The 8,912-nt window shown below is 40.4% G+C and overlaps 1 non-coding gene across 1 annotated transcript; it reads right to left on the reverse strand.

Annotated features, from left to right (window-relative positions):
* Window positions 1-3,540: 3,540 nt before the first annotated feature.
* Window positions 3,541-3,648, reverse strand: LOC130959540 (small nucleolar RNA R71). The gene has a single exon (XR_009078613.1). It is a non-coding gene; the product is annotated as a small nucleolar RNA R71 (small nucleolar RNA).
* Between the last annotated feature and the right edge of the window lie 5,264 nt (window positions 3,649-8,912).

Below are 8,912 nucleotides of genomic sequence, written 5' to 3' on the forward strand. Positions count from 1 at the left end.
TTTTCTGCACTTTACTATGAGTTTGTGTGTTTTTCTGTGATTTCAGGTATTTTCTGGCTGAAATTGAGGGATCTGAGCAAAAATCTGACCCAGAGACTCAAAAGGACTGCAGATGCTGTTGGATTCTGACCTCCCTGCACTCGAAGTGGATTTTCTGGAGCTACAGAAGCCCAATTGGCGCGCTCTCAACGGCGTTGAAAAGTAGACATCCTGGGCTTTCCAGCAATATATGATAGTCCATACTTTGCCCAAGATTTGATGGCCCAAACCGGTGTTCAAAGTCACCTCAAGAAATTCCAGCGTTAAACGCCGGAACTGGCACCTAATTGGGAGTTAAACGCCCAAACTGGCATAAAAGCTGGCGTTTAACTCCAAGAAGAGTCTCTACACGAAAATGCTTCATTGCTCAGCCCAAGCACACACCAAGTGGGCCCGGAAGTGGATTTTTATGTCATTTACTCATCTCTGTACACCCTAGGCTACTAGTTTTCTATAAGTAGGACCTTTTACTATTGTATTTTTCATCTTCGGACATCTAGTTCTTAGATCATTGGGAGGCTGGCCTCACGGCCATGCCTAGACCTTGTTCTTATGTATTTTCAACGGTGGAGTTTCTACACACCATAGATTAAGGTGTGGAGCTCTGCTGTACCTCGAGTATTAATGCAATTACTATTGTTCTTCCATTCAATTCCGCTTGTTCTTGTTCCAAGATATCACTTGTTCTTCAATTTGATGAATGTGATGATCCGTGACACTCATCATCATTCTCACTTATGAACAAGGTGACTGACAACCATTCTTGTTCTACAAGCATCCGAGGCTTAGTGAATATCTCTTGGATTCTTTAATCGGAATCTTCGTGGTATAGGCAGGACCTGATGGCGGCATTCAAGAGAATCCGGAAGGTCTAAACCTTGTCTGTGGTATTCTGAGTAGGATTCAATGATTGAATGACTGTGACGTGCTTCAAACTTGTAACCTGCTGGGCGTTAGTGACAGACGCAAAAGAGGGATTCTATTCCAGTAGGGGAGGGAACCAACCGGTGATTAGCCGTACTGTGACAGAGTGCGTGAGCATTAGTTTTCACTGAGAGGATGGGAGGTAGCCATTGACAACGGTGAAACCCTACACGAGCTTGCCATGGAAAGGAGTAAGAAGGATTGGATGAAGGCAGTAGGAAAGCAGAGAGACGGAAGGGAAGGCATCTTCATACACTTGTCTGAAGCTCTTACACCAATGATATACATAAGTATCTCTATCTTTATCTTTATGTTATTTTCGTTCATCACCATTATACATTTGAGTCTGCCTGACTGAGATTTACAAGGTGACCATAGCTTGCTTCATACCACCAATCTCCGTGGGATCGACCCTTACTCACGTAAGGTATTACTTGGACGACCCAGTGCACTTGCTGGTTAGTTGTGCGAAGTTGTAGTGATCACAATTTCGTGCACCAAGTTTTTGGCGCCGTTGCCGGGGATTGTTCTTGTGTATGGACAACTGACGGTTCATCTTGTTGCTTAGATTAGGTATTATTTTTCTTCAGAGTTCTTAAGAATGAATTCTAGTGTTTCAAGGTGATGCTCTTATCATCACCAAAGCTGATTGATTATCATCAATTTAGCTCTTGAATGCAATGTCTTGCTGAAGCTTAGCCGGCCATGTCTAATTCCTTTAGACTAAAGCTTTAGACTAACATTGCATGATTCCTGGAATTCTCATTAAGAATTTTGATACCTTTATTTTCCTTTTCACTTAATTTTTGAAAAAGCACAAAAAAAAATTACAAAATCATAAAATCCAAAAATATGTCTTGTTTGAGTCTAGAGTCTCATCTTAAGTTTAGTGTCAATTGCATGTTTCTGTTCTTATTGCATTCATGCATGTGTCTTCATTAATCTTCAAGTTGTTCTTGATGATTTCCTTGTTTTGATCTTTGAATTCTATTGACTTGAGTGTTTTGTTGTTTCTTATATGCATTCTCATTTTGTTAGTGTCAATGGTATACAAACTGCTAAGTTTGGTGTCTTGCATGCATTGTTATTTGATTTTAGTTGCATTTTGATTATTCCTCATTATTAAAAATCCAAAAATATTTTTAATTTGTGTCTTTTCAAGTCAATAATACAGAGAATTGAAGATTCAGAACATACTGCAGAGGAATCACACAGAAAAAGCTGAGCATTCAAAAATGCCCAGTGAAGAAGACAGACTGGCATTTAAACGCCAGCCAGGGTGCCTGGCTGGGCGTTTAACGCCCAAAAGGGTAGTGGTTTGGGTGTTAAACGCCAGAATGTGCACCATTCTGGGCGTTTAACGCCAGGATGGCAAAGGGGGAAGATTTTGTTTTCAAAATCAATTTTTTCAAGTTTTCAAAGTTCTTCAAAATCAAATCTTTTTCAAATCATATCTTTTCAATCAAATGTTTTCAAAATCAATTTCTTTCCTTTTTCAAAGATACTTACTAACAATTAATGATTTGATTGAACATTTTTTGCCTTTTCTGTTGAGGAAGGTTTTATGTTTGAATCATATCTTTTCTTGTTAGGCAAGTCATTAATTTTTAAAATCATATCTTTTCAAATTGTTTTCAAATCATATCTTTTAAAACTGTTTTCAAATCATATCTTTTTAATCACATCTTTTTCAAAATAAGTTTTCAATCAAATCTTTTTAATTTCTAATTTCAAAATCTTTTTCAAAAATCACTTGATTTCTTTTCCACTCTTATTTTCGAAAATCGATTAAGTGTTTTTCAAAAATGTTTTCAAAATATTTTACTTAATTTTCGAAAATTACTTCCCTTCTTCTCACATCCTTCTATTTATGGACTAACACTATCCCTTAATGCAAAATTCGAACTCCATCTTCTTTGATAAGTTCGAATTTTTTACCTCTGTCTTCCATTTTTCTTTTCCTCTGACACCTCAAGGAATCTCTATACTGTGACATAGAGGATTCCATATTTTCTTGTTCTCTTCTCTTTCATATGAGCAGGAACAAAGACAAAGGCATTCTTGTTGAAGCTGACCCTGAACCTGAAAGGACCTTGAAGCAAAAAGCTAAGAGAAGCCAAAGCACAATCCTCTGTAGAGGACCTAACCGAATTCTTCAAAGAAGAAGAAGACATGGCAGCCGAAAACAACAACAATGCCAACAATGCAAGGAAGGTGCTGGGTGACTTTACTGCACCTACTCCCAACTTCTATGGGAGAAGCATCTCTATCCCTGCCATTGGAGCAAACAACTTTGAGCTTAAACCTCAATTAGTTTCTCTAATGCAACAGAATTGCAAGTTCCATGGACTTCCAATGGAAGATCCTCATCAGTTCTTAGCTGAATTCTTGCAAATCTGTGACACAGTCAAGACTAATGGGGTAGACCCTGAGGTCTATAGACTGATGCTATTCCCTTTTGCTGTAAGAGACAGAGCTAGGATATGGTTGGACTCACAACCTAAAGAAAGCCTGGACTCTTGGGAAAAGCTAGTCAATGCCTTCTTGGCAAAGTTCTTTCCACCTCAAAAATTGAGTAAGCTTAGAGTGGAAGTCCAAACCTTCAGACAGAAGGATGGTGAATCCCTCTATGAAGCTTGGGAAAGATACAAACAATTAATCAGAAAATGTCCTTCAGACATGCTTTCTGAATGGAGCATCATAGGTATTTTTTATGATGGTCTCTCTGAACTGTCCAAGATATCTTTGGATAGCTCTGCCGGAGGATCTCTTCATCTGAAGAAGACGCCTACAGAGGCTCAAGAGCTCATTGAAATGGTTGCAAATAACCAATTCATGTACACTTCTGAAAGGAATCCTGTGAACAATGGGACAAGTCAGAAGAAAGGAGTTCTTGAGATTGATGCTCTGAATGCCATATTGGCTCAGAACAAGATATTGACTCAACAAGTCAATTTGATTTCTCAAAGTCTGTCTGGAATGCAAAATGCACCAAGCAGTACTAAGGAGGCTTCCTCTGAGGAAGAAGCTTATGATCCTGAGAACCCTTCAATGGAAGAGGTGAATTACCTAGGAGAACCCTATGGAAACTCCTATAATTCTTCATGGAGAAATCGCCCCAATTTCTCATGGAAGAATCAAGAGAAACCTCAACAAGGTTTCAACAACAATAATGGTGGAAGAAACAGGCTTAGCAATGGCAAGCCTTTTCCATCATCTTCTCAGCAACAGACAGAGAATTCTAAGCAGAACCCCTCTGACTTAGCAACCATGGTCTCTGATCTAATCAAAACCACTCAAAGTTTCATGACTGAAACAAGATCTTCCATTAGGAATTTGGAAGCACAAGTGGGACAGCTGAGTAAGAAAATTACTGAACTCCCTCCAAGTACTCTCCCAAGCAACACAGAAGAAAATCCAAAAGGAGAGTGCAAGGCTATCAACATGGCCGAATTTAGAGAGGAAAGAGAGGAAGTGAACGCCATTGAGGAAGACCTCAATGGGCGTGCACTAGCCTCCAATGAGTTCCCTAATGAGGAACCATGGGAATCTGAGGCTCAAAATGAGACCATAGAGATTCCATTGGACTTACTTCTGCCTTTCATGAGCTCTGATGAGTATTCTTCCTCTGAAGAGGATGAGTATGTCACTGAAGAGCAAGTTGCTAAATACCTTGGAGCAATCATGAAGCTAAATGACAAGTTATTTGGAAATGAGACTTGGGAGGATGAACCTCCTTTGCTCACCAAAGAACTGGATGACTTGTCTAGGCAGGAATTACCTCAAAAGAGACAAGATCCTGGGAAGTTTTCCATACCTTGTACCATAGGCACCATGACCTTCAAGAAGGCTCTGTGTGACTTAGGGTCAAGTGTAAACCTCATGCCTCTCTCTGTAATGGAGAAGCTAGGGATCTTTGAGGTACAAGCTGCAAGAATCTCATTAGAGATGGCAGACAATTCAAGAAAACAAGCTCATGGACTTGTAGAGGATGTTTTGGTGAAGATTGAAGACCATTACATCCCTACTGATTTCATAGTCCTAGAGACTGGGAAGTGCATGGATGAATCCATCATCCTTGGTAGACCCTTCCTAGCCACAGCAAAGGCTGTGATTGATGTTGATGGAGGAGAGTTGATCATTCAAGTGAATGAAAAATCCTTGGTGTTTAAGGCTCAAGGATATCCCTCTGTCACCATGGAGAAGAAGCATGAAGAGCTTCTCTCAAATCAGAGACAAACAGAGCCCCCACAGTCAAACTCTAAGTTTGGTGTTGGGAGGCCACAACCAAACTCTAAGTTTGGTGTTGAACCCCCACATTCAAACTCTAAGTTTGGTGTTGAGAGGTTCCAACATTGCTCTGAGTATCTGTGAGGCTCCATGAGAGCCCTCTGTCAAGCTACTGACATTAAAGAAGCGCTTGTTGGGAGGCAACCCAATGATTATATTTTATCTATTTTCCTTTGTTATTTTATGTTTTTTGTAGGTTGATGATCATAAGAAGTCACAAAATCAATTGAAAAAGCAAAAACAGAATGAAAAACAGGAAGAAAAACAGCACACCCTGGAGGAAGAACTCACTGGCGTTTAAACGCCAGTGAGGCTAGCAGTTGGGCGTTTAACGCCCAGTCTGGCACCATTCTGGGCGTTTAACGCCAGAAAGGGGCACCAGACTGGCGTTAAACGCCAGAAAAGGGCAAGAACCTGGCGTTAAACGCCAGAAAGGGGCACCAGCCCGGCGTTTAACGCCAGAAATGGCTCAAAACGTGATTTTGAGCAACATTTGGTGCAGGGATGACTTTTTCTTGACACCACAGGATCTGTGGACCCCACAGGATCCCCACCAACCTCACCACCCACATCCAACCTTCATAAAACCCCACCTACCTCACCATTCAAATTCAAAACACTTTCCCTCCCTAACCCACCCATACATGGCCGAACACAAAGCCATTCCCTTCTTCCTCATTTCTTCTTCTTCTACTCTCTTCTTTCTTCTTTTGCTCGAGGACGAGCAAACCTTTTAAGTTTGGTGTGGTAAAAGCATTGCTTTTTGTTTTTCCATAACCATTTATGGCATCCAAAAGCCGGTTCAACTGAGAAGGCATGACCTCAAGCCCATTACTAAGAAAAAGATGGAGCAAACAAGAGACCCCTCTCATCATGAGATCCCTGAGACACCTCAAGGGATGCACTTTCCTCCACAAGACTATTGGGAGCAACTAAACACCTCCCTAGGAGAGTTGAGTTCCAACATGGGACAACTAAGGGTGGAGCACCAAGAACACTCCATTCTCCTCCATGAAATAAGAGAAGATCAAAGAATCATGAGAGAGGAGCAACAAAGGCAAGGAAGAAACATTGAGGAGCTCAAGCACTCCATAGGACCTTCAAGAGGAAGGAAGAGCCGCCATCACTAAGGTGGACCCGTTCCTTGATTTCCTTGTTCTTTATTTTTCTGTTTTTCGAAATTTTCATGCTTATGTTTATCCATGTTTGTGTCTTATGATCATTAGTGTCTTAGTGTCTATGCCTTAAAGCTATGAATATGAATCCATCACCTTTCTTAAATGAAAACTGTTTTTATCACAAAAGAACAAGAAGTACAGGATTTCAAATTCATCTTTAAAACTAGCTTAATTAGTTTGATGTGGTGACAATACTTTTTGTTTTCTGAATGTATGCTTAAACAGTGCATATGTCTTTTGAATTTGTGGTTCATGAATGTTAAAGTTGTTGGCTCTTGAAAGAATGATGAAAAAGGAGACATGTTACTGAGGATCTGAAAAATCATAAAAATGATTCTTGAAGCAAGAAAAAGCAGTGAATACAAAAAAAAAAGAGAAGAAAAAAAGGGAAGGAGAAAAACGAAAAAAAAGAGAAAGAGAAAAAGAAAGAAAAAGAAAGAAATAAAGTTGTGATCCAAGGCAATAAGAGTGTGCTTAAGAACCCTGGACACCTCTAATTGGGGACTCTAGCAAAGCTGGGTCACAATCTGAAAAGGTTCACCCAATTATGTGTCTGTGGCATGTATGTATCCGGTGGTAATACTGGAAGACAGAGTGCTTTGGGCCACGGCCAAGACTCAATAAGTAGCTGTGTTCAAGAATCATCATACTTAACTAGGAGAATCAATAACACTATCTGGATTCTGAGTTCCTAAAGAAGCCAATCATTCTGAATTTCAAAGGATAAAATGAGATGCCAAAACTGTTCGGAGGCAAAAAGCTACTAGTCCCGCTCATCTAATTTGGAGCTTAGTTTCATTGATAATTTGGAGTCTATAGTATATTCTCTTCTTTTTATCTTATTTGATTTTCAGTTGCTTGGGGACAAGCAACAATTTAAGTTTGGTGTTGTGATGAGCGGATAATTTGTACGCTTTTTGGCATTGTTTTTAGTATGTTTTTAGTATCTTTTAGTTAGTTTTTATTATATTTTATTAGTTTTTAGTTAAAATTCACTTTTCTGGACTTTACTATGAGTTTGTGTGTTTTTCTGTGATTTCAGGTATTTTCTGGCTGAAATTGAGGGATCTGAGCAAAAATCTGACCCAGAGACTCAAAAGGACTGCAGATGCTGTTGGATTCTGACCTCCCTGCACTCGAAGTGGATTTTCTGGAGCTACAGAAGCCCAATTGGCGCGCTCTCAACGGCGTTGGAAAGTAGACATCCTGGGCTTTCCAGCAATATATGATAGTCCATACTTTGCCCAAGATTTGATGGCCCAAACCGGCGTTCAAAGTCACCTCAAGAAATTCCAGCGTTAAACGCCGGAACTGGCACCTAATTGGGAGTTAAACGCCCAAACTGGCATAAAAGCTGGCGTTTAACTCCAAGAAGAGTCTCTACACGAAAATGCTTCATTGCTCAGCCCAAGCACACACCAAGTGGGCCCGGAAGTGGATTTTTATGTCATTTACTCATCTCTGTACACCCTAGGCTACTAGTTTTCTATAAGTAGGACCTTTTACTATTGTATTTTTCATCTTCGGACATCTAGTTCTTAGATCATTGGGAGGCTGGCCTCACGACCATGCCTAGACCTTGTTCTTATGTATTTTCAACGGTGGAGTTCCTACACACCATAGATTAAGGTGTGGAGCTCTGCTGTACCTCGAGTATTAATGCAATTACTATTGTTCTTCCATTCAATTCCGCTTGTTCTTGTTCCAAGATATCACTTGTTCTTCAATTTGATGAATGTGATGATCCGTGACACTCATCATCATTCTCACTTATGAACAAGGTGACTGACAACCATTCTTGTTCTACAAGCATCCGAGGCTTAGTGAATATCTCTTGGATTCTTTAATCGGAATCTTCGTGGTATAGGCAGGACCTGATGGCGGCATTCAAGAGAATCCGGAAGGTCTAAACCTTGTCTGTGGTATTCTGAGTAGGATTCAATGATTGAATGACTGTGACGTGCTTCAAACTTGTAACCTGCTGGGCGTTAGTGACAGACGCAAAAGAGGGATTCTATTCCAGTAGGGGAGGGAACCAACCGGTGATTAGCCGTACTGTGACAGAGTGCGTGAGCATTAGTTTTCACTGAGAGGATGGGAGGTAGCCATTGACAATGGTGAAACCCTACACGAGCTTGCCATGGAAAGGAGTAAGAAGGATTGGATGAAGGCAGTAGGAAAGCAGAGAGACGGAAGGGAAGGCATCTTCATACACTTGTCTGAAGCTCTTACACCAATGATATACATAAGTATCTCTATCTTTATCTTTATGTTATTTTCGTTCATCACCATTATACATTTGAGTCTGCCTGACTGAGATTTACAAGGTGACCATAGCTTGCTTCATACCACCAATCTCCGTGGGATCGACCCTTACTCACGTAAGGTATTACTTGGATGACCCAGTGCACTTGCTGGTTAGTTGTGCGAAGTTGTAGTGATCACAATTTCGTGCACCAGGGAACCAGAAAAACCAAGATG

This window comes from Arachis stenosperma, chromosome 10 (genome assembly GCF_014773155.1).
Source record: "Arachis stenosperma cultivar V10309 chromosome 10, arast.V10309.gnm1.PFL2, whole genome shotgun sequence".
Taxonomy (NCBI): domain Eukaryota; kingdom Viridiplantae; phylum Streptophyta; class Magnoliopsida; order Fabales; family Fabaceae; genus Arachis; species Arachis stenosperma.